General features: G+C 41.1%; 1 long non-coding RNA gene across 1 annotated transcript in view; it reads right to left on the bottom strand.

The window, feature by feature from the left end:
* LOC122424424 overlaps nucleotides 1-25,144 on the bottom strand; it is a 277,726-nt gene extending 252,582 nt beyond the window's left edge. Inside the window, exons 1-6 of the long non-coding RNA XR_006264410.1 lie at nucleotides 24,957-25,144; nucleotides 24,687-24,844; nucleotides 23,385-23,580; nucleotides 20,349-20,473; nucleotides 10,774-10,897; nucleotides 9,016-9,242 (exon numbers count right to left, since the gene is read on the bottom strand). This is a non-coding gene — a long non-coding RNA (uncharacterized LOC122424424). The remainder of the gene's footprint in view (nucleotides 1-9,015; nucleotides 9,243-10,773; nucleotides 10,898-20,348; nucleotides 20,474-23,384; nucleotides 23,581-24,686; nucleotides 24,845-24,956) is intronic.
* Between the last annotated feature and the right edge of the window lie 255 nt (nucleotides 25,145-25,399).

Below are 25,399 nucleotides of genomic sequence, written 5' to 3'. Positions count from 1 at the left end.
ACAAGAAGGCTGCTGTGCCTCTAGGCATCAACTGCAAATTCCAGGCTGGAGAAAGGAAAAAGAGCAAGGAGCAAAGGCCTGTTAGAGCTGCCTGTTCCAGGGGCCTTATGCATGTGGCAAGGGAGTCTGGAGCAGTGACAGATTCTAACTGGATACACTGATAACTCAAACAAATCTAGGATTCTTCTAATGAGGAGAAAAGAAGGGTGAATTTGGGGAAGACAACAGCAAATGTTTGTCAAGTTCTCCAAAATGGCAAGTCTGGGCAGCCTGGTGGCCAAGAGCATGGCTTTAAAATCAGATTTTCTTGACCAGATTTCCTCATTTCCGAAGGGGAATCACAGTATCTCCCTATAAGGTTGTTCTTAGGACTAGAGAAAACAATTCATGTGAAGTACCAAACATTATTATCATTATTAGTCATATTACTACTATCCCACTGACCTCAAAAAATTACATTTTTATTTGAAGTAAATTGTCTGCTTCTATCATAGCCCACCTATGAACCTATTTAAGGAGACAGTACTGTCACCACATAACCTCTTAGCTGTCATGACTTTCAATATGAAACAATAGAGAATGCCTGAAAGCACTGAGTAATTCTATTTACAAGAGACTCAAGCAAACACTTGAACTGGGTTCTGAAAAATGAGTAAGAACTTGCCAGGCAGAAAGGAGGGAACCAGAGAGAGCATTCCAGAAAAAAGGGAACATCATGTGCAAAAGCCTGGTATCAAAAAAGAGCATTCGGCTTCATTCCATCACCAAGTGGCAACCATTTCTAACTGCAGAGTGTCAGTGGACTTTTCCCAACAGTCCCAAAGGCATGACTAGAGGGTTATTAGGCAATTACACTGTCTCTACGATCAAAGATGAACTCTTTACGAAAGGCTTATGTTTGTCAAATGGAGATAAGCATATATTTGGGGCCACCCATTCAGAAGCTTTTAGACTGCATTTTATTCTGCACTTGCTATTCCTGTCCTGGAGTCAGTTCTCTACAATTACCTTCACATTGCGCCATTCTGATAACTTCTGAAGTAGGTGTTATAATCCCCATTTCATGTGAGAGCAATCTGGAGTTCAGACAGGTTAAACCATTGCCCAATTCACCCAAGTAAGAGCATTTGAACCTCTGCCCATTCTCTCAACCACAAATCTGTCATCTTTCCAGGCAAGCCACCTACCTCTTCTGTCATCATTTTTTATCTTTGTGTAGGAAATGGTAGCAAGGTTTCTCAAGATTTAGAACTTTAGGGCTAGAAGAGCCCAGAGCTGCCCTCTCTAATAGGACGGCTAACTAGGTATATGTGATTACAGAGCACTTGAATGTGGCTGTGTGGCTATTCCAATTGATGAGCTGAATTTTGAATTTCATTTGAGTAAATTTTAGTTTAAAAACTGACACTCATTTCAGATACTGGAAAACTTTTAAGTTTGGAATAACCCGGGTATAGGAATCTACTTTTTCACCCATAAAATTTATGAAATTAAATATATATAAATATGACTGAAGAAAATTTAGCCTCTGAATTGAGGTGTGCTCTAAGAATAAGACACACCCTATATTTCAAAGATGTAGTGCAAAACATAATGTGTCATTAATAAATTTACATTGATACCATGTTGAGATGTTAATGTTTTGGATATACTGGGTTAAGTGGAATATAGTATTAAAATTAATTTAATCTATTTTTTTTTACTTGTTAAAATGTGACTACTAGAAAATTTTAAATTACTGACATGACTTCTACTATAATTCTACTGAGTAGTATTGTTGTAGAGAACACATCTCACTTTTCAGGTGAGGAAAGCTGACTTGTCTCTGTTTCAAAGAGAAGTTGACCCCTGGACAGGAACAAACTCTACTCACATCTTTGTCTCAAACAGCACGACCCTAGGAAAGGCACCACGCTTCCACAGACCCCCTTCTCAAAAACTGATAGAATTCTTTCACACTACAAGTGTCTATGATCCCATGAAAATCTTTAGAGTTCCATAGGTATTAATCATCACAGGTCTACATAAAGAAAGTCAGAATTTAAGATGTAATATAGAAAACTGTCTGGTAATGAGTTATGCTAGTATTACAGACTTGATTCAAAAGCTAAATCCATTATTAATTATCCTTATTGGATACACACACACACACACACACACACACACATACACACACACATACATGTTACATATGACTCTGTTCTTATTTCTGCATCTTAGATAGGAAAACTGATTAACTTGCCTATAGTCACTCAGATAGTAAGAGGGTGGGGCTGGGACTTAGGTTGTAGTCTGTTTGATCCTAAAGGCTGTACTGGTACCAGATACCCTGTCATGTCAGCAAGAGATCCTACATAGCAAGCCTCTTCAAAACACCCTTTCCGTTTAGTATTCAGCTATGCGCCAAAGGACCACAACTGGGTCTGTGCCAGCATGAGTCTGAATGCCCTGAAATCTGTACAACAAGGTTTCAGGGAATTTCGAGGTGGGAGGTTATGAATTAGCCTCTCAGACCAAAGGAAGGGCTGCCCATTTGTTAATTTGATTTTGTTTAGGTTACTGAGCCATGATTCATCCTTAATTGCATTGTTTCGAATGACTAAATTGTCTAAGTATTAACCAACTGCTAAGTGGTTGCCCAGCCTTAGTTTAACTAGGACATCTTCAGTTTAGGACTTATTAAAATCAAAACACTTTTGGCCCTCCACTGGTACTGAGTAATCTGACCACCGGCTGATGGCCCTGGAGCCTCGGGCAGCAGAGCTCCAGCAGACAAGGAATGCATCCTTTTGGTCACTTTGGTCCTCCCCCTTCATCTGGGGTTGAAGATTCCCATAGAAGGAATGCCAGAGGACAAGCTTATATGATTCAACAGCTAGACCTTCCTTTGAATTGTGGACATTTGCAACATGCTTTGCCAGAAACGTTTTTAAACATGATAAAGCACAGCTAGGCTTCCGGATTAAAGGTAATCTCAGAACACACTCCACTGGGCCTCAGATTTCTTACTTATCAAATGGGAATAATGAAGTTAGCTCTACCATTTATGCCTCAAAGTATATGAGCAGATAAAATGAAATAAGCTCTTAAAATGGGCTTTTGAAATGTTTTTCAGACAGCTTTTCAAAACAAACAAAAAATATGATTGGCTGAATACTAGTCTTTTCTAGCACCTTTGTAGATGTCAGTCTTTGAACATGGAGTTCATCTATGTTAAACTCCATATCACATTTCCAGCTCTATATTTAAGACAAATAATTTCAAAATATCCCAGCAACGTGTTAAAGACTATCAGGAAATGAGAAAGGATGTAAACTTGGGCTCCATTTATGGTTAAGTTTCCAGAACACATGGGTTGAAGGGGAAAGAAGTTATCATGGGAATGATGGTACCAGATCAACAAGCAAGCTTGGCTTTAACTACTGTTTGAGAGGATGGCACACCCCACATCTTAGATCAATGCTTCTCACACTTTATTGCTGTTGTTCAGTCACTAAGTCATGTCCAACTCTTTGCAACCCCATAGACTGCAGCATGCCAGGCTTCCCTGTCCTTTACCGTCTCCCGGAGTTTGCTCAAACTCATATTCATTGAGTCAGTGATGCCATCCAACCTTTTAACACTTTAGCATGCATGAAAACCACCTGGAGAATGTGATAAAACAGATTGCTGGGCTTGGTCTGAAGCCTAATGCAGTGGGTCAGTGATGATGCTGGAGAAAAGTCAGGATGACGATGCCGTCGGTTCTCAGACTGTACCTTGGATAAGACAGTTCCAGGTGAGTTATTCTAATCAGCCTCAGACCATTTATCTACCTGGACAGCTGGCTAATGCCCCCCAAGGTGCTCTTATCCCAGAAATAGCCAAGCTCAAACTTCTCCCTTTCCATTTATCTCGAGTGAGTGCAACAGCCCCTTGAGTAATTTCCCTGTCTGTATGCTCTTATGACCACACATAAATTTACTTAAAAATAAGCACAGGCGCGAACATGCAAGAACCCATTTAACAGGAAGACTGACAGATTTCAGAATAATGCCCTTGTACTACAAATACTCCCACCCCAGTATGGATTGTGGAGGGCTTAGAAAGGGAAGCTGGGATGGATAGTCACAGCTGTGAGCAAGAAAGGGAGAAAGCCTGCGTCACTCTACCAGTTCACAATCTTTCGCCTGCATATTGTGAAAGGGCAGTGAACTGAACAGCGGATCTGTGAAAAGAGCCCTTTTGACTCCTTCCACATTCTGACTCCTGAGTCAGACGGCTGTGCTGCAGACACAAGACCATTCTTAAAGGCAGAACATCTGAATGGGCAGGAAAGGGACTGACCACATGTACGGGTGCCCTGCTCCAGTTGTCTAGCAGGACTGAAGATATTTCCTTCTGGAACATCATTGCAATCTGAGCATCATGCAAAATCAGTTTTATTTTGAATCTGAAAACAAGTAAATGTCCTTAATTTAAGTTGGAAACACGACTTGCCATCAAAAGACTATGACAATAAAACTTGATGTGGAGGATGGCATCTAGGGGACATTGCAGTAAATTATAATTGTGTTAGCAACATCAAGCAAGCTTTGGTGGAGCATGTGGCTATCGGTTGTTTTAATCCAATAAGTGCTAATATGCATATCGAAGTTCATTCACTATCCGGATTAGTGCAGTATCGGATTAGCCTAATACAGCACTAGACTAATTTAATACAGAAGTATTAACTCAGGGGATTTCTTTCAAGGCGAGGTACATATCCATAGCAATTTAATAGGTTATTGTTCTGAAATAAGTGAATGTGGCACCAATGTGCTACCCTCCAAAAATGCACCCTAATAAACATGGGCTTCTTTGATTCCTGCTACGGATGCAGGGCAGCCATTGGACAGACAGGGGATAAAGTCTTGGCCCCCCACAGATGAAATATTCTGTGTCTCCATCACTGTCAAGCTCCTGGCTATTGTTGGTGATCTGTTTTGCATACTTTTCTCTCTTGCCCAAGGGGAGTCAGATGGAATGGTTAAGGTCCTTCCCAACTCCCAGAATCTAGGATTGAAAAAAGCTGTACTATGCCCATTATATTCCAAGACAGGAGACAATCCCTTCTCGGCTCCCTGGGATACCTGTGGGACTAGGCTTGGGTTTCAATTAAATGGAAAAGGACAAGCATGACTGAAAGAAAAATGTTGGTCGGGGTCAAGTCAATGTCAAGGTCCTAGAAGAACGCAGGAGGCCGATACAGTTTTCCTAAAACAGAAGCTTGCTGACATGTTCCCTGGAAGGCCTCTGCCCTTCTGCCCCTACCAAAACACAGTGTGAGACTGAGAGAGAGGCCTCAGAGAGAGGCCATGTTGGCCATGACCACGAGACAAGGCAGTTCCTGCAGCACCTGCCTCCTGGCAGCTTCGTCTCCCACACAGACCCCCGCACATCTCCTTCTTCCAGGCCCCTGCCCCTGACCTTGGTCAAGCCTTCATCAGCTCCTGCCCAGGCTTTTGAAGTAGCCTTTTGATCGGGTGTCTCTGCCTCCAGTGCTTTTCCTTACAACCCAGCTTCTGCCCTGCTGCATAATAACCATTAACTAACACAGTTCTGGATTCCATATATGTGTGTTAATATATGATATTTGTTTTTCTCTTTCTTACTTCCCTCTGAATTCTCTAGGTTCATCTACCTCACTAGTGTGTGTGTGTGTGTGTGTGTGCATGCATGCTCATTTGTGTCTGACTCTTTGTGACTCCATGGACTATAGCTCACCAGGATCCTCTTTCCATGGAATTTTTCAGGCAAGAATACTAGAATGGGTTGCCTTTTCCTCCTCAAGGGGATCTTCCGGACCCAGGGATTGAACTTGCATTTCTTGTGTCTCCTATCTTGGCAGGTGGTTGGTTTTTTTTTTTTTTTTTCTTTTTTTGGCAGGTGGGTTCTTAACCACTGAGCCACCTGGGAAGCTCCCCCACCTCACTGAACCAACTGAAATTCATTCTTTTTAAGGCTGAGAAATATTCCATTGTGTATATGTACCACATTTTCTTTCTCCATTCATCTGTTGATGGACATATAAGTTGCTTCCATGTCCTAGTGATTGTAAATAGTGCTGCTATGAACACTGGGGTACATGTCCCCTAATTAAAAATAAATGTAAAAAAATGAAAATATAGTTTTGAACGTCTTCCTCCACTCCAAATCTTTCCATGGCTCCCCACTGCCTATAGAACGAAATCCAAATCTTTATGATTTCTAAGGCCCCGATTATGTTTCCAGCTCCCTCCTCAACCTCTTACCTCCCTCCTAGATACACACGTATTCTTCTGCTTTAGTAAATCCAGAGGTCTCCCAATGTACAAATGACCTGACCCATGTCTGGGCCTTTGACTATCTTGGTTCCAGCTGCCAAAGAATTCTGTTGTATGCCAATGGACCACTATTCAAACTTCAAACCTAAATTCAGATTCTCTCTTCTCCAGAATATTTTCCCTACACTACCCTTTTAGTCACTTTCAGCCTTCTATTCTGCTTACATATGTACTTGTCTGGCCTGCCCCATAGACTCTGTAGTCTTATGGAAAGGGCCTTGTCTGGGTCATTTCTCAGCAAATCTAGCACATAAAAGGCTCACAGTAAATGCATGGAAGTACAAAGCCCTATATCTGCTTCCTAGAAATTATTCCTACATGCCTTGTATGGGTTTCAGTTACTTCCCATGATCTCCTGGACATCACCTGTGTTAAATATCAAAATCGATTAAGGCAGTCCCTGATGGCTGTTCAGAGGTATTCAATCATGGTTAGGCAGAATCTCTGAGATTATGAAATGAGAAGTTTTCTGTTATATAGAAAATACCTCAGGATAGCTTCCAACATATAAAAGGCTTTGTAGTCACTGTGTATTATTATTTATCATCAAAACATTGACCTTTGACTCTATACGAGACATGAGGGCAGTGTAATATTGTGGCAAATACTGAAAGCTAGGTAGGTCATTCCCAATGAGACTGCCTGATGTTAAACCACAGCTTTGGCATATCATTCTACCTATGTGACCTCGGCCAACTTAATTCTACCTCTATAAGCCTGTCTCCTCATTTTAAAAATGGGGCTATAATAGTATCTCCTTCAAGAGTTTTTCTGAGGAATAATGATATCATGTATACATAAAACAGAAGAGGGCTTGCCACCTAATTGATGCTAAATACTAGTTGTTGTTGCTACTGTCAATTATTATGGCTACCATCATTAATAATATTTTCAGCTCATTATAAACTAATGCTCACACATATATGACTATCTTAGCATGGGTAGTTACAATACTTAATTAGAAATATCCCCAATGGGCAATTTGCTAAATATCATACCACTTGATTTATTTCTAGTCTCTCATACCACTTAATTACTTACAATCTTAGTCTTTTCTATATTTGTATCTTTGAAAAAGTTATCAGTTGTTTCCAAATAATACTTTTGCCTCCGCAGACCCACACAAGTTTAAGTGAGAGGAATGTTACCAACACTTAGTGGCGAGTGTAGGAGATGGCATCTGGCCCTACCTTCCTCTCTGTACCCAAGGCAGATACTGATAATCAATCGTGGTGCCCTTTCCAATGACCCCACATGCAGCTTTCCCATCCTTCCAACCCAGTGCTCATCAATCAGAACTGACACCTGTTCGCCATCCCCTTTCCAGTTCTCCGGGCTTCCCAGATGGCACTAGTGGATCTTCGGGGAGATCCCCTGGAGGAGGGCATGGCAACCCACTCCAGTATTCCTGCCTGGAGAATTCCATGGACAGAAGAGCCTGGTGGGCTATAGCCCACAGCATCACAAACAGTTAGACATGACTAAAGCAACCACGCACATTCCAGTTCTCAGCCCTCATGTTCTAGTTTCCATCCCCTTCTTTTTCATGGCTGGCATTGCACAGAACTTCTACTGGTGGCCCTTGGGAAAGGACCATGCTGAAGACTGAGGTTTTCTCTTCTCCTTTAGAAGAAGTCTTCAAGCTAAACATAATAGATTAGACTTTCAATAGAAGACTGACTTTCTTCTGTTGAGATGATATATCTGTTTCTCCTTTAACTCAAAGAAAGCTCAGAGTCTAGTTCAGCCACTTTTCTTCATTAATGAGTCCAAAAGGAGATGGTTTGGGCTCATTTTCAAGTTTATGAGATGGACTTGAGACCATAAATGCCATCTTAACCCTTAAAACACTGGAGACTAGGAAGCAGAGTTTTCTCCCTGGGTATGAAATTATCAGGTTTCTAATAGAGAAAGAAGCCTGTTTAGAAGAATTTTATACAAATGTTCCTTATCTTTTCTGAAAATTTTATCTCCATGTGTGGAAAAGGCCAGTGCTCTGAAAGAGCCACTGATATCTCCAAGCACTCGCCCCCACAAGTCAGAGCCACCAGGAGGTCTGGGCACACTCACTGTTGTGCTGTTGCCTCCGAAAGTCTCCATGAAGCCAAGCTCTTTCAGGTAACATGACATGAGTGAGGCCAAAAAAGAAATATTCTCCCAAATAGAGATATTCAACCATGACCTGTGAACTGGGCTTAGATGATTCTAAAAAAATGGCTTCCCTTTGCTTTGGCAAACTTGACAACCATGAATCACACTCTGACTTCACTCTGTTGATAAACACTACATCGATTCATGCTACTTGGCCCTTTCAAAGCCAGACAAGGTTTACGTGCTGGAAATATGGTGATGATTTGCTCTAGAGAAATCCCTGTCCATGGAGAACCATGCATTCATGGAAATGAATATATGAGTAAGTGACATTCACATTCAAGGTTTCCAGAGAAGTACAAAGATGGAGGGATTCTAAAACTACTGCAATATTGCTTCCCACTGAGAGTGAATACAGGACCTTCTCTGCAAGCACGTTGGTTGGCTTCTCCCTTCCCTTCCCTTCACTCACTCTGGCTCATCTCTAAGAGTCACTCCCTTCATACCTCCCCCATGTCAGCTCCTGTTACTTCTTGCTTCCCAAAACTGGTAAGTGAGCTCTTTCCAGCCCTATACTTACCCTTATCTGCAGACTCCTCACTCTCCTTGAAATAGCACCTGTCCAGCACCCGTCCTGCTGACTCTTGTCACTCCATCACTAATAGGTTGCTGCTGAAACACTGAAGTTGCTCAAGAAATAAATCGTTGCTGGGTGAATGATTTGAGTTAAGATACTTAAAGATAACTTGAACTTTGGGGGAAAATACTAGGATGCAGATCATTGAAATATCATTCAATTCCATCTCCCTGTAAAACAAACACAACACGGAAAAGAAAACCACCTAGAAATACTTTACGTGAAGTTCTTTCAGAACTTTACAACGTGAATCTTGTCTTATTGCCCTTGGTCAGAACTGTCCTCTACCCTTACACAGTTTGTCTGGCCATCTGTACCAGGCTGTGGGTTCCTCAAAGTCAGGGACTGGATACTTCATTTCACTCACAGCACCCTCTGAAGTGAAATGATCACATGTCTTTTGCTACACAGTTCCTGCATCCCTCTCTCTCCCCCCCTGTCTGCACGAGGATCTCAGTTAAAAAGCAAATAAAACATGAGCCTTCAATCCTCTGGCTGGACCTGCTGACTATGTGGTGCCAGGCAAATGGCTTGGTGGTTTTTCAGATTGGTTTTGTCTTTTGTTCTCTGAATTTAGCATCATGTGTAGACAGAGCATAGCCTAAAGGTGTACTTAAAATGTCATCCTGTTTCTGAGCTTACTCAGACAGGCAATAGAAAATGGTACCCTTGATAATTAATGCCCTTGAAGAAATTTAGCAGAGGCTAACAACTGTAAACAGTAAGTTATTAGTCAGGGAACATGCTTACTACATGAGCATGAAATTCCCATGCATCTTCAGAGGGCAGGAAAGGGAAAACGTAAGATTCTCTGGATAATTTTATTACCATTTTTGCTTAATTATTTTATACACAAGCAGACTGTTCATCACTATCACCCTGATCTCTTTTGCTAGCTTGAATTCCTCAATTCATTTATAAAACAAAATTGGAGTGTTGACTGCAACCTTTAAATTAAGTCCACATCTTTGTTTAATTACAGATTCTATATAAACTATTCTAGAATTACTGAAGGTACGTAAAGAAAGGATAAAAGATTATTATCTTATTAAAATGTTAATTAAAAAAAGTTTTTTAAAATGTACATTTATATCACGGAAAGAGACTAGGTGGTAGTTGCCCAAATTCAAAAAACGTTTTAAGAATGATGCCACTGTATCTGTAGAAAGCAAAAGACAAAATTGGCTGAATTTGAACATTATATGTGAGTGGTTGAAATATGGTTTAATTTTTTTTTTCTTCTAGCCCCTTTCCCCCTCTTTGGAAACTGATGAAAGATTTTGTATTTTCTAAAGAAATTGACCTCATTTTTAGTTTATTTTCTAGAAATAGGGATGTCTTTACATGTGTTTGAAAGCATGTCTGTCAAATTTTTGGAAGACTTTTCAGAACGAAGAAATCTACAGTGCATATCCTACCAAATTGTTTGGGGATTTTCCACTTTTATGTGTTTGGGCATTTTTCCCTCTTAAACATCAAAACTTAATAATCGTGGTAGAAGGTTAAATATTTTCCATACTTTGTTTCTGAAATTTATTCCTTACAAAGAGCATATGGAGGGAAAACTTACATACTCTATCAATTACTAATGGTTACTCTTGGGGTCAGGGAATAGGATTGGGTTTGGGGGCAACAGAAGAGGGCTCTCACTTCTTTCTCTAAGAAGAAAACATTGTATTTGGAGGAAAAAAAAATACTTACATGGGTAGTTTAAAAAGTGACATGGTGTCCTAGGATTGAACAGTGCATATAGGGTTCCAGGATGGAAAGAGTAGAGAGGAATCACTATCTGCTTTGCTGGTAGCATCCACTCTCTAGAACACTTCTGTACAGAAAGATTAAATAAAAATGGGGAAGGGGAAGTCAGCAGAAGTAGAATGAAAAAATCCAATGCCCAGAATGGAAGGTTTCTAATGGGAAAGCTTTAAGAATTAACACTTTGATTAGTTAGACTGAGATCACATTGAATTCATTTTCCCTAATGCTCATTTGCTTTAACTAAATATCCTTAAATGACGACAACAACAACTATGCCTTTATGACATCATCAGTCCGTTTCTTGCGGCTTTAAAACAGAAACTTAAAGTTAACATGTCACAACCAAAGTTCTAGAGAGCACCTTATTTAAATTCCCAAATCTCTTAGGAGCTAGGAATGAAATGTAATGCTAGTTTAATTTACTAACTTGTTCTCTTTCCACCAGAACACACAATCATTGCTTGTGAAATCCTCACCCCCTTCCTTTCTCTTTTCATCAGTCTGTGATGGGATTAAAAATTGATTTGAAGAGCAAAGTCCTAGTGGTGTCCCAGACCCTGGTTTCCAAACATTCAGGGTCAAGGGACACTTCATGACCATGGTGTACCTACCATTTTATTTTTCAAACATGATCTGTGGAGGCTGAATGGGGTGGAGCTCTTTATTCTGCCAGGATTGAAAACTATGTATACATAAAGCAGGCAGTTGGCACAAGTCTTCTCTATGCATGTGTGTGTTAAGGAGAAGGGGTTGGATCAAATGAGTGATTTCCCGTTCAGAGCAGGACATTTCCATGAAAGGAAATATAATTGGTTCCACTTCCAATTAGTACATCAAGAGGATAGCCGGTAACTCACTTCCTCCTGGTCCCAGCTGGGGGATGATGTGACCCAGGGGAAAGGGACCCTTCACCAGGCCTAGGAGGGACCCTGGCTGGTAGGGAAAGCATACCCCCACGGCCCCTTGCCTTTCAGGGTCCCCCTGGAGCCTGTCAAAATTTGAGTTCTGTCCTTTCTCCGCTCTTGGGAGGACACACGACGTCCCTTCAGGTCCTACAGTCTGGGTTTGATTAAATAATTATAACCTCCCAGCAGCAGATCTATCATTTATGTTCCGAAACATGCCAGCATGTGTCTTTTGTGGCCATGCCAGCCAATCATCAAGCCATGCTTGTTATTGTCACTGAGGACACAGTGGTTCAGTGTTTGTGCGAGTTCCTGGATTCTGGCGATAGAATGTTGCCCAGCAGTGTGCTGCTGGTGCCAACATCACTACAGCGCTTCATAATAAATCCTTTCTATATTTACTCAGTCCGCCACTCTGACACTGAAATTGCCTTTTATGAGCTTATGATCAGAGGCTCCCATTTTCCACTTCTAACTCTGGGTGACTATACATTCTAACAGCAAAGACATCAAGGCCTGTCTGTGTGTGCAGCGTGGTGCAGCGCCTGCTGTCTGCTTGGGGAAGGTAGGAGCCTGGAAGTGTGTACGGGCTGATCGTTCATCCCACACAAAGGAAGCACAGAGGCTAGCTCTTTAGTCTGCTGGGTTAGCATGTCTGAAATTTTCCACTTCCTCCACAGCTAAAGTCCAAAATAAAGCAGCAATATTTCATATTAATATGTTATCTCTTACAAACGCACAAAGAGAGGTGGGTGACCCCTAACTGAGTTTAAAGGATGTTTAAGGAGATATTTTTGGCTCTTTCCTCAACTGAGCTATAAATGATCTCTAAATTACCCTCTTTTAGAATGTGTACTATCAGCTATCACTTGAAAAATAACCAAAATACCTGAATAGGAAGTCTCTATTTTATGTAGACATGAATAATTATACTAGCAAAAATTTCCATGGCCAGAATTACCTTTCTACCCCACCACTCCACCAATGATAACACAAGAAAGAGCTTCTTGAAATGATGATGTATACAAAATTAGTGATGAGACATGAGCTATGTTTTGGAAATGGAAAGATGTGTCTTCTTTTGTTTGCATAATTCTGTTCAGAGAGGGTCCGAAAAACACTATTAAGCATGTCTCATGGGTGTTTTCATCTTTGAAAAATGGTCAAAGTCACTCATCTATTGAAAGGAGTACAATGAAACGAGATAATAAAGATTAGTAGGAAGAAACTGCATAAGCCGAGGCGAGAGTGCCAGAATCACAAAATCAAACTCACCCATCACTAGTCCCTCAAACTGCCTTTCCTTTGCCTTTACATGCCCTGAAATGCCCTGGACTTGATTAGTACATACAGCAAACGTGAATCTTAAAAGAAGACTTAACTTTATCCAAAGGGAGAACTGACCGAGGGTTACGTGTTTTTTGTTTTACTGCTTCCTTTTAAAGGAAGATTAAGATGTTTCCATTTAACGCAGAAATACTCTGTCATCACAAGAACAGGAAATGCTTTAAGAATTTAATTTTTCAGGGAGTGGATTTTAGGAAAATATTAATATAAGATATTTAAAATATGTACATTTTGACATCATTTTTCCCTAATGAAAAGTCCTATTTTAAAAAAATACATATTTTATACATATATATGCATATATAAATTGTTATTGTTGCTTTGTTATGAAGATTTGAGATGTAACATTTTTCAGTGATTTAATTCCTGGTGATATCACATTCACCTCAATGTTCCTCAAATAATGATTTAGTATTTTTGAAAATGAAGCAAATTATTCTTTTAAGTAAACTTACACTTCAAAATAGATTATTTCCAAATACAACTTAAACTATGCTACCATTCAACTGAGGCAAACTCAGATTGGAGAAAAAATGGATAATGAAGACATTCCACTGTGAAATATGTAGTAGTACATCACAAGTTCTTTGGGTGAGAGTCCCTGGAGAAAAGAAAATGGTTAGGAAGAAGCAAAACCTTCAAACAGACTAGTAGTCAAGAGAGAAACAGAAATATGGTTTTGTTCTCTCTTAGCTACCTAAGTAGGAGTTCTTATGTTTGTAAACATAGAAAAGACAGAGAATTATTAAAAGAGACTAAATATTTCAACTGCATAAATTTCAGCCATTTATGAGAAAAACTGGTTTTTTAAAAGTGCTTCTGAATAACAATAGTGCTTAAATAGAAATGCAGGACTGTTTCCAGTTAAGCGTTTTGGATGTACTGATGAGGGAGAAAGAAACAGAATTGGTAACTGGCCACTAGGGGGCCTTCCTAGTGGTCCTTCTTTAATACAGGGAAAGGAGTAATAAACTGCAGGGTGTGCCACCAATATTTTCTATGATACACATAGAAAAGGCTGGCTGGGAAGACAAAAAAAATCCCATAATATGGCTATTCAGATAGTATGAAACTATTGACTGATTTCCCCTCCATGGAACAGACTTTTTTTTTTTTTTAATCAACTGCTGGGATTTTGTTTTTCAGTTCAAATAATGGTTGTTTTATCACACTCAGACCTTGCGGTGTCCCCTGTAATGTGTGGATGTTAACAGTGCCTGCTCCTTCTCCCTCACCAGATTTTGGGAGGATCAAATGAAGTGATTTATTTGAGAATCCTTATAAAGGGATATTCAAAAGTCATGTGATTGATTGCTCTGAACAATCAAAGAATTTTGAGTGAATTTTTGCCTAGAGTACTTTGATGGATAGGAGGCATTCTTGTCGCCAGGTTTTAACATATATAATGATTTATTAGTCTGAAAAATGTTTTGGTAAATTAAATTTAAAAAGCTTTTGCAAAACAGTATCTTTTTTTGTATTATTTGAGCAAACTCTGGGATATAGTGAAGGACAGGGGAGCCTGGCGTGCTGCAGTCCATGTGGCCGCAAAAAGTCGGGTATGACTTAGTTCCTCAACAACAACAACATATGCATAAGAGGGTTGGCAAAGATGCAATCCAAGGTTGCTACTGCTGTTTAAATTATGAGGATTTAAATTTTCCCCTAACTATCTTACTTCTTCAATTTCTATGACTTCTGGTTTTCTGCAGTGATCCTGAAATGCTTTACAGTAAAATAATATTGTAATAAACAAAATAGTAGGGAAAAGGAGATATTGCTAGGTTGGTGGAGAAATTCCATTTTCAGCCAATGTGAAATTTTTCCTAGTAAATATTTTGTTAAACATTCATGTGAAGAGACTTTCATTAAAAATATTTAGATAATTTATAAATCCCCACAAAAAACATTAGTATCAAACTATTTAAAAGATTTTAACAGAATTATCTTTTTATAACATAAATATATCTTTCACTTGTCTATTCATTCCAAAAGGGAAATTTATAAAAATAACAAGTTATTTTCAATTTAAATATATATCTATTTGTTGGCATCCATTTTACAGCATATTACTTTAAGATCTGTATTTAGAATAGGTAACACTTCCAAATGACTCTGCTTCCACATTGCATTTGGTGCACATTAGGGTGACTTCTGCTAATTTTTATCACTTTCCACAGTACATTTGAAAAATGCCCTCAACATTACCCTTTCCACATCTCTCTGATCTCGTTTTAAGAGGCATTTTGTGCGTTTCCACCCCGCTTTCATAAGCCATGAAACTTTGATCTATCTCATTTTTTGTTTTAATTCTTCAGATGGCTTGAGAATTCTTTTACCTTCTACTTTAAGAACACGAGTACTGAATTAATTGTTTGGTTGTTAAAAATACATCAGATAAGCTGAGGTTTATTCCCTCCATTTTATCCTCTCCCCAGAGACTGCACAGTCGTCAGCGTGTTGAATAGCCTCTAGAATGTTGCTGCTGTTGCTTTTCTGTCTATTCACATTCAGAGATCTATACCTAAGGAAACAAATAATTTGGAGGTTGCTTTCTTTTTAAAACAACGTAAGTGGGATCAAATTGTAAATACGGTTTCACACTTCCTTTTTCTCAAGATTGTATCTTAGAGATTTGTCTCAGGACATATAGATCTACATAATTTTAAAATATTCTTACATTTTAAAGACTAAATCCTTAGCCTTCTTGGGGTAGCTCAGGTTTGTAAGGAACTTAACTATTCAGTGATCAAAACATGCCATTTCAAATTACGTTAGAATATATTGAACTCCCTGCTTCATGCAGATCCTGAGGGGAATCAGGTACTATCTTTGCCCTTGAGAGGAATCCAGGGTATTTCTTACAAGCATGAAAGAGGTAATAAACCCTAGAACCATCCATTCTTCTGCCAGATCATACATTTCATAGTTGAGAAATAAGTAATTCCACTGAAGAACAAAACTTAATTTAAACACTGTGCCCAAAGACTCAGAAGCTGGAAGGAACTGCAGAAGAGAATCCATCCTCTATATTTAGACACCCGGGATAGAAAATTAAGTCTCAGGAAAAATGAACACCCAGGTGAAACTGTGTACACAGCCCACGGGAATGTAATATGTTGCCATAAAATTTGTTATTCTGTTGGTACCATTTCTTTCTTCTGCATGTGTTTGGTATCTTCAGTGTTCTCCATAGCTTAAGTAAGGAAGAGTCCTATGTTTTCCAAGAAAAGGCATGGTCAATATCAACCAGTAGCAGGGAGACGGACAGGGAGTTTGTGGAAATATCTGTTAAGAGTTAGAAGCTTCTGTGCTGAGGCAGGGCTCTGAGACCTGCCTCACAGGGCCTCAGCGACATGCTGCCACAGCTTTAGAGATCTTAGGTGAGTTCCCACTTATCCCTTCAGCTGAGTCTCTGCTCACCCAGGTGTTCACATTTCTCAGGACACCAGGTTTAGTTTTCTCTGCGTGTATGTGCTCAGTCATGTCCAACTCTTTGCCACTCCATGGACTGGAGCCCGCCAGGCTCCTCTATCCATGGGATTCTCCAGGCAAGAATACTGGAGTGCGTAGCCATTCCCTTCTCCATGGGATCTTCCAACCCAGGGATTGAACCCAGGCCTCCTTCATTGCAGGAAGATTCTTTACTGCCTGACTCACCAAGGAAGCCCTAGGAATCCTCAAAACTGATCAAACCTTGTGGGCGTTCAATGTTCTTCTAAACTGGTTTGGTAGCAAGAGGAAATAGGATGGATATTAGACTCCAGGTGAGGAAGAAAACTGAGCAGAACCACACTCTCCATGGCAACTGTTAAAGCCCTGTAAGGAGCAGGCAGCTCCACTGTGCTTGAAGCCAGCGCTCTGGGACAACCCAGAGGGACAGGGCGGGGAGAGGGGCGGGAGAGGGGCTCAGGATGGGCGACACATGTATGCCCATGGCTGATTCAGGTCAGTGTATGGCTAAAACCATCACAGTATTGTAAAGTTATTATCCTCCAATTAAAATAAAGTAACTAATTAAAGAAATACTTATGCCTTGAAAGTTCCTAGATCCAAGCAGACTGACAGACGGTGTCTAGACCACAGCAACAAGCTGGGCAGAGATTTTTGAAAAATCCATATCATTTCTCCAAAAAGCACTGAGCTTCAACAGAATGATGACTGGAATAAAGGAGAAAGTTTTCTCCTAGAGACAATGAAAGCAAAGTTTTAATAAGATGGTACTATCAAATATGTTTAAAATGCAGCATATCCTAGTGCAGTGGATCACAAATGTCTGAATTACACAAGCATAAGAAGGACTTCTATTTTTTATTATTAAATTCATTTTCGATACAAGAAGATGAGTTTTTTGGGGAAAAAACCAGAAACATCAGGAACTGATTATTGACATCACAGAAAGATCTCCCAAGGGTTGCTTTAAAATATAATATCCCACTGATGCCCTTATAGTTTTTATTTAACTTTTAAAAAGTCTGCACTTTTTTTCCCAGTTGTGTTTAGGAAAATAATTTGTCCTTAGGATCTCTGAATCATAAAATATTAGGTTCTGTGGCAGGGATGTAACAGGACATCGTAATAGTCCTGGTAATTTAAGATACTTTGTTAAAACACTTGTCAACTAATAAAAAGAGGGTAGAATCCATCTCTGGCTGAGAAAATTATCTGTTAATCCATTTTTGTTTTGTTTTGTTTTAATTTGGACTTTTCTATAAGCAAGCAACATTTTTAGTCAATGCCATACGATTTGTATGCATAGTTACATTTTCGTCCTACACCAGAGACATGAGAAATCCTAATGAAAACCATGCTTTAAAGCTTACTGCAGCTCTCTTGCTTATTATGGCCCTTATATCTGAGTGCAAACGTTACACAGACCTGCTCTAGCCTCCAGTCTATTCATACATATGATATGTTTTATCAAAATCAATTACTCTCATTTACAAACAATAATATTTCTTATTTTAATGTATAAGCATATGGTATTTATGAATTAGTTATATGCAAATAAAGCATTACTAAAATTTTACTCAAAAGGGGTGATAGCTTGGTGAATCAGAAAACTTTTACCAAAATCATGTCTGATAAATTCGTTGGAAGATATGACTCTCCTTTTGACAAACCAACCCTCCAAATCAAAGATTTACAAATATGTCAGTTTGAATTTTAGCACCTCTTGCTTTGTATGTAACTCACTAAGAATTTGTTAGATACCAAACATGTTCTTGAAACAATTAAGAGTTTAATTTGAAGCAACTGAGCATTTAATCTGCATCACTTTTCAAGAATAGGGAGTGAAGCATTAAGTGATTTTACTCCCCGAAATGCCAATGGGGCTTTCTTTAATTTGGGTTCAGCTTACTTCTCTCCGGTAGTGACCTAGGAGTTTGGAGCACACATCTGGGCTGACACCAGCCACCCCCTCAGGAACGGCACATGACCCTCAGAGCCTCAGTTCTCCAAACCCGAGTTGCAGCCCTTTGGAGATTCACACGGTGCAGACAACGCCCAAGCGACCTTGTCCAGCAAAGGTAGGATGGAGACCACTGAACCACAGTCCAGGCCAAGGTGCCCTTGAGGGAGAAGGGCTAGTACAGGACTTTGATGGGTGTGGAGAATAAAGCATCTGGAAAACGCTTCGGAAAAGAGCAAAACAGTCTACAAAGATTTGAGTTTTATGTGTGTTTAGGAAAGGCCAGACAGGATGTAATTTGACATTCAGATTTAATTCTGCTGCTGATCTACAGCACTGGGAACATGCATCCTGGAGCAACCAGTGTCACTGGGAGCTGGCTCTATGCGAGAGTTCTACTAGCTTAGAAAAGACGACCTAGCAAAACACTCCGCTGCATTTTCCTACCATGGGTCTCAATGAAAACATCATAGCAAGTTTGCCCGATAAAAGAATGCAAGGTTTAAAAGCAAATCGACCTCAGTTTCTGCCTTGTATCTACCACAGACTAGCTGTGTGACCTTGAAGTAGATCTAACTTCTCTGGTCCTCTGTTTCCTCAACTACAGCATGGTGTTGATATTAATAATAATGGCTTTTTTCATAAAGAGTTTAATACATGCCAAGCAATGTTCTAGAAAGATATATATTAACTCAGGCTTCACAGGAAGTTTTTGAGTTTAAAATCTCTACTATCTTTTTTGTCCAGTTGAGGAAACAGGCTTCAATGGGTTAAGAAAGTGACCTCAGGGGCTTCCCTCATAGTTCAGTCTGTAAAGACGTAAAGAATCTGCTTGCAAAGCAGGAAACCCAGGTTCAGTCGCTCCCTGGAGAAGGAAATGGCAATCCACTCCAGTATTCTTGCCCACAGAATCCCATGGACAGAGGAACCTGACGGAATACAGTCCATGAGGTCCCAAAAGTCAGACACGACTTAGCAATTATATGTATGTATGTATGTAAGTGACTTCAGCTCATATAGCTGGAGTGTGCATGGTCAACCTCCAGATGAAGCTGCCTAGATCCAGAAACTGTGCTCTGAACCCCAACACCGTGAGAGGCAGGCGAGTTTCAGGTAAGGACAGGACCCTGGTCCATCAGGTCTCCGTCACTTACCATCACCTTGCCAAGGGGCAGCCTCGCTGTGCCTCACAGCACCCTTCCCTCCCCTTGTGAACAGGGAATGAGGTTTACACAACATCTGCTTCTTGGCATTATTGTGAAGATTAAATGCGTTAATATTTGTTAAAAACTCTGCACAGTGCATGATAAGGGCTGGCTAGGTGTGTGGGTGCCTGTTAAGTCGCTTCAGTCGCGTCCGACTCTTTGTGACCCTATGGACTGTGGCCCGCCAGGCTCCTCTGTCCATGGGATTCTCCAGGTAAGAACACTGGAGTGGGTTACCATGCCCTCCTCCAGGGGATCTTCCCAACCCAGGGATCGAACCCAGGAATCGAGGCTAAGTATCCTGCCGTGCAGACAGATTCTTTCCCCACTGAGCCACCTGGGAAGCTCCTAGCTAGGTAGTTCAGTGCTATTATATCAGGATTCATACTCTTCAATGATGTGGACTGGAGCAAAGATTAAATAATATGTGTAAATTACCTGCCTGTACATAATAACCACCCAAAACATTATTCCTTTCAGGAAATTTAGTGCCAAGTGTGATGTGACTTAGGTGCTAGAGAGAGATGCCAAGGGTAGGGCACAAGGCCCCCTGTCACAGAGCTCACAGTCTAGGGGAGGCCAAGTTTAGTTTTCTCACCTCGTGTCAGAACATTGTCTTTAAGCAGCTGGTTATACCTAATTTCTCACCTGTCTGTGATAATGGTTCGTAACAGGATAAATGGGCTGAGAAGTGTTGATAGGTCCATCTTCCATCCCAGCCCAGAGGAGAGAATCCTATGGTGGGTCTTCCATTTCTCCTCACCAGGCATCCTCTGTGAGAAAACAGAAACTCAGTTAGAAGGCAGAAGAAGCCGAGTCACTCTCCACTATAACACACCCAGTGTGGGGGGAAGAGGAGTGAAAAAAGGCGCCCCTTCAGTGCATGGCAGGGGTGTGTGCACGTGTGCACACTGTTTGTGTGTATGTTGTGCCCGCATGCATGTGTCTGTGTTGTGAGTGTGTGTTTCTGTGTGTGCTGGGGTGGTGGTTCTAGTGTAGCTGCAGGGTCTGGGGAGATATAATAGAAGACAAAAAATGGGATTGTAGTTAAGTACTATAAGGACTTGCATCTTCTTATTTTCAAAATACAGGAGTAAAGGAACTCTGTTCCTTTTTATTACTTTGGATTCATTAATTGTGTTTGTGCAAGCCATGCCTCTTGGAGACCAAACAGCCATGTAGTTTTATGGGGTCTGGAGCACCTCTATTTGCCAGGAGAAGGCAATGGCACCCCACTCCAGTACTCTTGCCTGGAAAATCCCATGGAGGGAGAAGCCTGGTAGGCTGCAGTCCATGGGGTCGCTAAGAGTCGGACACGACTGAGCAACTTCACTTTCACTTTTCACTTTCATGCACTGGAGAAGGAAATGGCAACCCACTCCAGTGTTCTTGCCTGGAGAATCCCAGGGACGGGGAGCCTGGTGGGCTGCCGTCTATGGGGTCGCATAGAGTTGGACACGACTGAAGTGACTTAGCAGCGGCAGCAGCAGTGCTGGGTCCATTGGTTCAACAGAGGCAGTCAATTCCTGCCTGTCCTTGAACCTGCCCTCATAGCAAATATTTCAGGCCTGGCTGGCCGGGTCTCAGAGAAGCCACAGCCAGCAGCCAGAAGGACTGGCCAGGGAAGGTGGGGCGAAGCCCGACAGAAGAGAGCTCAGAAGCCCAAAGAGTTTTCCTTGAAAGTCAGGCTTCATCCTCTGCTGCCTCGCAAGATCACAAGGGGCTCCCTCCCATTCATGGTTCTCCTGGTAAACGCCAAGGGGGAGTGAGGCGGCTCCTGCTGGCTCTTTCCAACAGAGATGTCACTCGGAATTGGAGCAGGCTGACCCACATGAGCCGATGGGCTTATTAGGGACGGTGGTTAGTGGAGAGGGTGGAGGATTGATGAGGAAGAACAAGAGGACAAAAGCCAAGATAGAACCAGTCTGACTGGCTCCTGACACGACCACCTGCCACCTCCAATTAGAGAGGTGAAGACTGCAGCAAGGTGAATGCTACACTCTCATGTGGTACAATCGTACACCTAGAATCACACGTTATCACCTTTGAACTATGCTATTGAATGAAAGCACGCCACAGGCCTTGCCCACATTCAAGGTCACAAACACCAGGAATGAGGATCATGGGGTCACCAAATGAATCTGTCTGTCATAACAATGGTGGCCAACCGGTGGGTCTGCTCAGCCCCAAAATAACAGTCTTTCTCTAAGAACAGTCCGCCTTGGCAGCCGTGTGTGTGTGCCCTGGGAAACGACACCCTGACAACACTGTCTGACCTGTAGGTAGAGATCTGGCCCCAAGCAAAACAACCCTATTCTTTCCAGGATTTTGACACTGGGATTCAGACAGCCAGTTAGTCTGGCCTAGTTCCTTTCAAGGAAGAGTGAAAGTGTTAGTCACTCTGTCGTGTCTAGGTCTTTTATAACCCCTTGACTGTAGCCCGCCAGGCTCCCTTGTCCATGGAATTCTCCAAGTAAGAATACTGGAGTGGGTAGCCTTCTAGGGGATCTTCAAACCCAGGGATCAAATCCACATTGCAGGCAGATTCTTTATCATCTGAGCCACCAGAGAAGCCCCTTCAAGGAAAGGAGAGGTTTTATTAATAGTTCTTGGGTGGCCTTTTTCCAACTTGTGCATCTGGGACAGAGGAGAATGAAGTTGAGCCACAGCAGGAAGAATAGAGATAAGAGGTGGAGGAAAAACATTGTCTGCTTCTCCAAAAGCTATTTAGTTGCTGGTTCTTTATTTTCTCATGTCACCCAATGACTTTCAAATTTCAGAGTTCTGCTGATATCCTGTCCATAAATTCTTTATTTTGTGTAAGTTTGCTCAAGTTACCTCCTGTTACTTGTCAAGGTCAAGAACCACAACTAAGTAGAGACATCAGGGTGGGTTTTATTTATTCTTCACTTAGAACCTCTGTGTCATCCTTCCATCAACCTGCCATCCACTAAATAATATTTCTCTGCTTTCATCATGCACTTATCATCTAGGCACTGTCCTGGGTGTTAGGCTAGACAAGCAAACAAGATTCAGAGTCCCCACTCTCACCAAGCCACAATCCACGGAACCACTGGGCATATAAACAGAGTTATAGACGGGAGGTGCCGAGAAGCACCAAAAAGGGGCATACACATGAGCCAGGGAAGAGGCCTTCCTGGAATGCTTCCTGGAGAAGGTGCCCAAGCTGAGATCTAAGAGGTAAAGAGGAACTAACCAGCTGCAGGGGAAAAGAGAAAATTATTCCAGATAGTGGGAGGGGCTGGGAGAGTGACAAATCTGAGGAGAGCACCAAGTGTATGTGTAGAGATCTTTATGGAGATGGTGAGGAAGCTAACATTTTACTGGTCTGTCCCTGAAACATTACCTTCGTGAAGCTAGGGGCTATATTTTCAAATTATTATTTTGAAAATTCAGCTTGGCACTTGAGGATTTATTAATTAAAAATTGTGTGTGGACACATTATTTATTTTTTATTAATGTATATATATTAAAAGTAACTCTATTATGCATAGAGCTACGACTTTTGACAAATGCACAAAGCTATGTGTCCACCACTACTGAACAGAACCATCTTTATAAAAAATATCCTCATGCTTCCATTTTGTCATCAACCCCTCTCTCTACCCTCTTCCCTTCCAGGTATTCTCTACGTACAGTACTTTGTTTAATATTTGTACCCACCTACATGATGTATATACTGATTCTTCCTTCTTTCTCTGCTTCATTCAGGAAGTTGAGCAATTCGTGTGTGTGAACACAAAGCAGCCCATTCTCTCAGATCACCATGTTAAGACACTCAGGTTTCTCAGATAAGGCACAGGAAAAATCAATTCAGTCCTGAAAACCGTACCCTGCTTCTCAAGACTTGGGTTCTGTGCTGAAAGGATTTAAGAACAAAAAAACAGCGTTATCTGTGGGTCAGGTCTGCCTTTCCTGGCCTTTTGCTAAGGGGCGAAAGGCACAGGTTTCATGGAGCCAATAAAACGCACCTTCTCAAGAAATGTTAAGACAGCTGGCTTCCAGATCCTCTGATTGTTATGTCTTTTTCAAGAGGGATTTATTAATTATTTTTAATCATGTCTTGATTTTACCAAGAAGGTCATGATTTCCATAGGCAGCTCACTGATAAACTGGGGAATGTCTTCATGTTGTGTTTTTCCTGGGGTATGGTGTAACTTTCTTTGTCATCAATGCATACGTCAAAGCAGGCTAACCAGAGTGTTTCCACAGACACAGCATATGGTTGGGTCATGCACACAGCCATCATAAATCCTTGACAATGGCACCAAATGATATTGTGACCTGGTCCTGTTGGAATCCAGATTTATGAAGATCTGAATGTGAAAACTGAGTGTTAGGAGCATGGATTTTTAAAAATGTGCCACGTGAATAGGTTTGTCTCTTATATGGCTACTTGCCTCCATATGTGGCAAGTGAATGAAAAAATACATGCAGAGGTAGTTGAAAAATTCTTGAGATGCCTCAATAAGCTTGCCTAGAGCCAGTGCAGAGTAAGCACCCAATAAATATTCATGAGTGAGTGGACGAACAGATGGATGAATGAAGTGGAACTGGAGTGAGTTATAAAGTCATCTCATTTTTCTAGAGAGCAGCTCGTCCTAGGAAGCCGTTGCCTTTCCAACACCTTTTTCCCTTTTCCACTTGTGACTACATGTTTTATTTATGAAAGCCCTGGAACCTCAGCCTCAGGGGCAAGTCCATCTTACTCCAGTCAATCAGAGAAAGGGACATTTCATGGAAATTGTGATTATTCTGGTCATAGGCACATGACCTTTTTCAACCCAATCAGACTGAAAGGGATGAGTTTAAGTTCGTGGCATGGGGAGAAACTGTCCATTTCTTCTGACAGAGGTGGGTGAGGATGCATGTTACTCTATCTGCTGCCCTAGAGTTTTCCCTTCCCTGCCAGCAAGACCCTGCCAGGGCTGCCCTCCTTATCTTATGACTTTTGAGGGGACTCACCTTTGGTTTGATGCTCTACGAAACAGAATGGGCAAGCATCTCATCCCTGACAATATAGTTGAGCTCCTGGATCTTCCTGGAAAACATCCAGATTCCAGACCACCTATTATTTGATAGTCATTTCATTCTGGCCTCAGTCAGGATTTCTTCTGCTTTCCCTTGAAACAAAAACAAAACAAAACAAAATAAAGTAAAAGTCTGAAGTTGAGAACAGAATAATAAAGAAGGATGGGCTATTTTGTGTTGTTTCCAAAAGCAGTTAACACCAACCTTTGCACATAGTGCACACATGAAGATCACTTCTAGGTCTTGTCTTTCATTGCATGTATCCTGGGAGGTAAGTATTGTTATGCTGGTTTTACTTGCTCCCGTCAGGTAAAATTTGCCCATCTGGAAAAGAAGTCCTCTTCCTTGTCCAGTTGGGGTAACTGCACATGATCTTTCCCTTATTGGTTTTGCCTGGTTCCTCTGGTAACACAGATAAAAAGAGCTTTCTGTTATCTCATATTCCATGACTCTCCATATTTTCAGCCATTTATACCGTTGCCCTTCTCATTAGTTCATGAAATTCGGAAAACACCTTAGCGGATATTCCTTTTACAGTTACTGTAAGCAGGGTGCCAGGCAAGTTACACACATAAAATATAAAATAATTCTTGCCTCAAAAGATCTTATCTTCTAATTGGAATGGCAGAGAAGAGCATTTCAAACAG

Source organism: Cervus canadensis, chromosome 22, assembly GCF_019320065.1.
Source record: "Cervus canadensis isolate Bull #8, Minnesota chromosome 22, ASM1932006v1, whole genome shotgun sequence".
NCBI lineage: Eukaryota > Metazoa > Chordata > Mammalia > Artiodactyla > Cervidae > Cervus > Cervus canadensis.
Note: the sequence above shows the minus strand (reverse complement) of the source record. Positions and strands in the feature narration are given on the sequence as shown.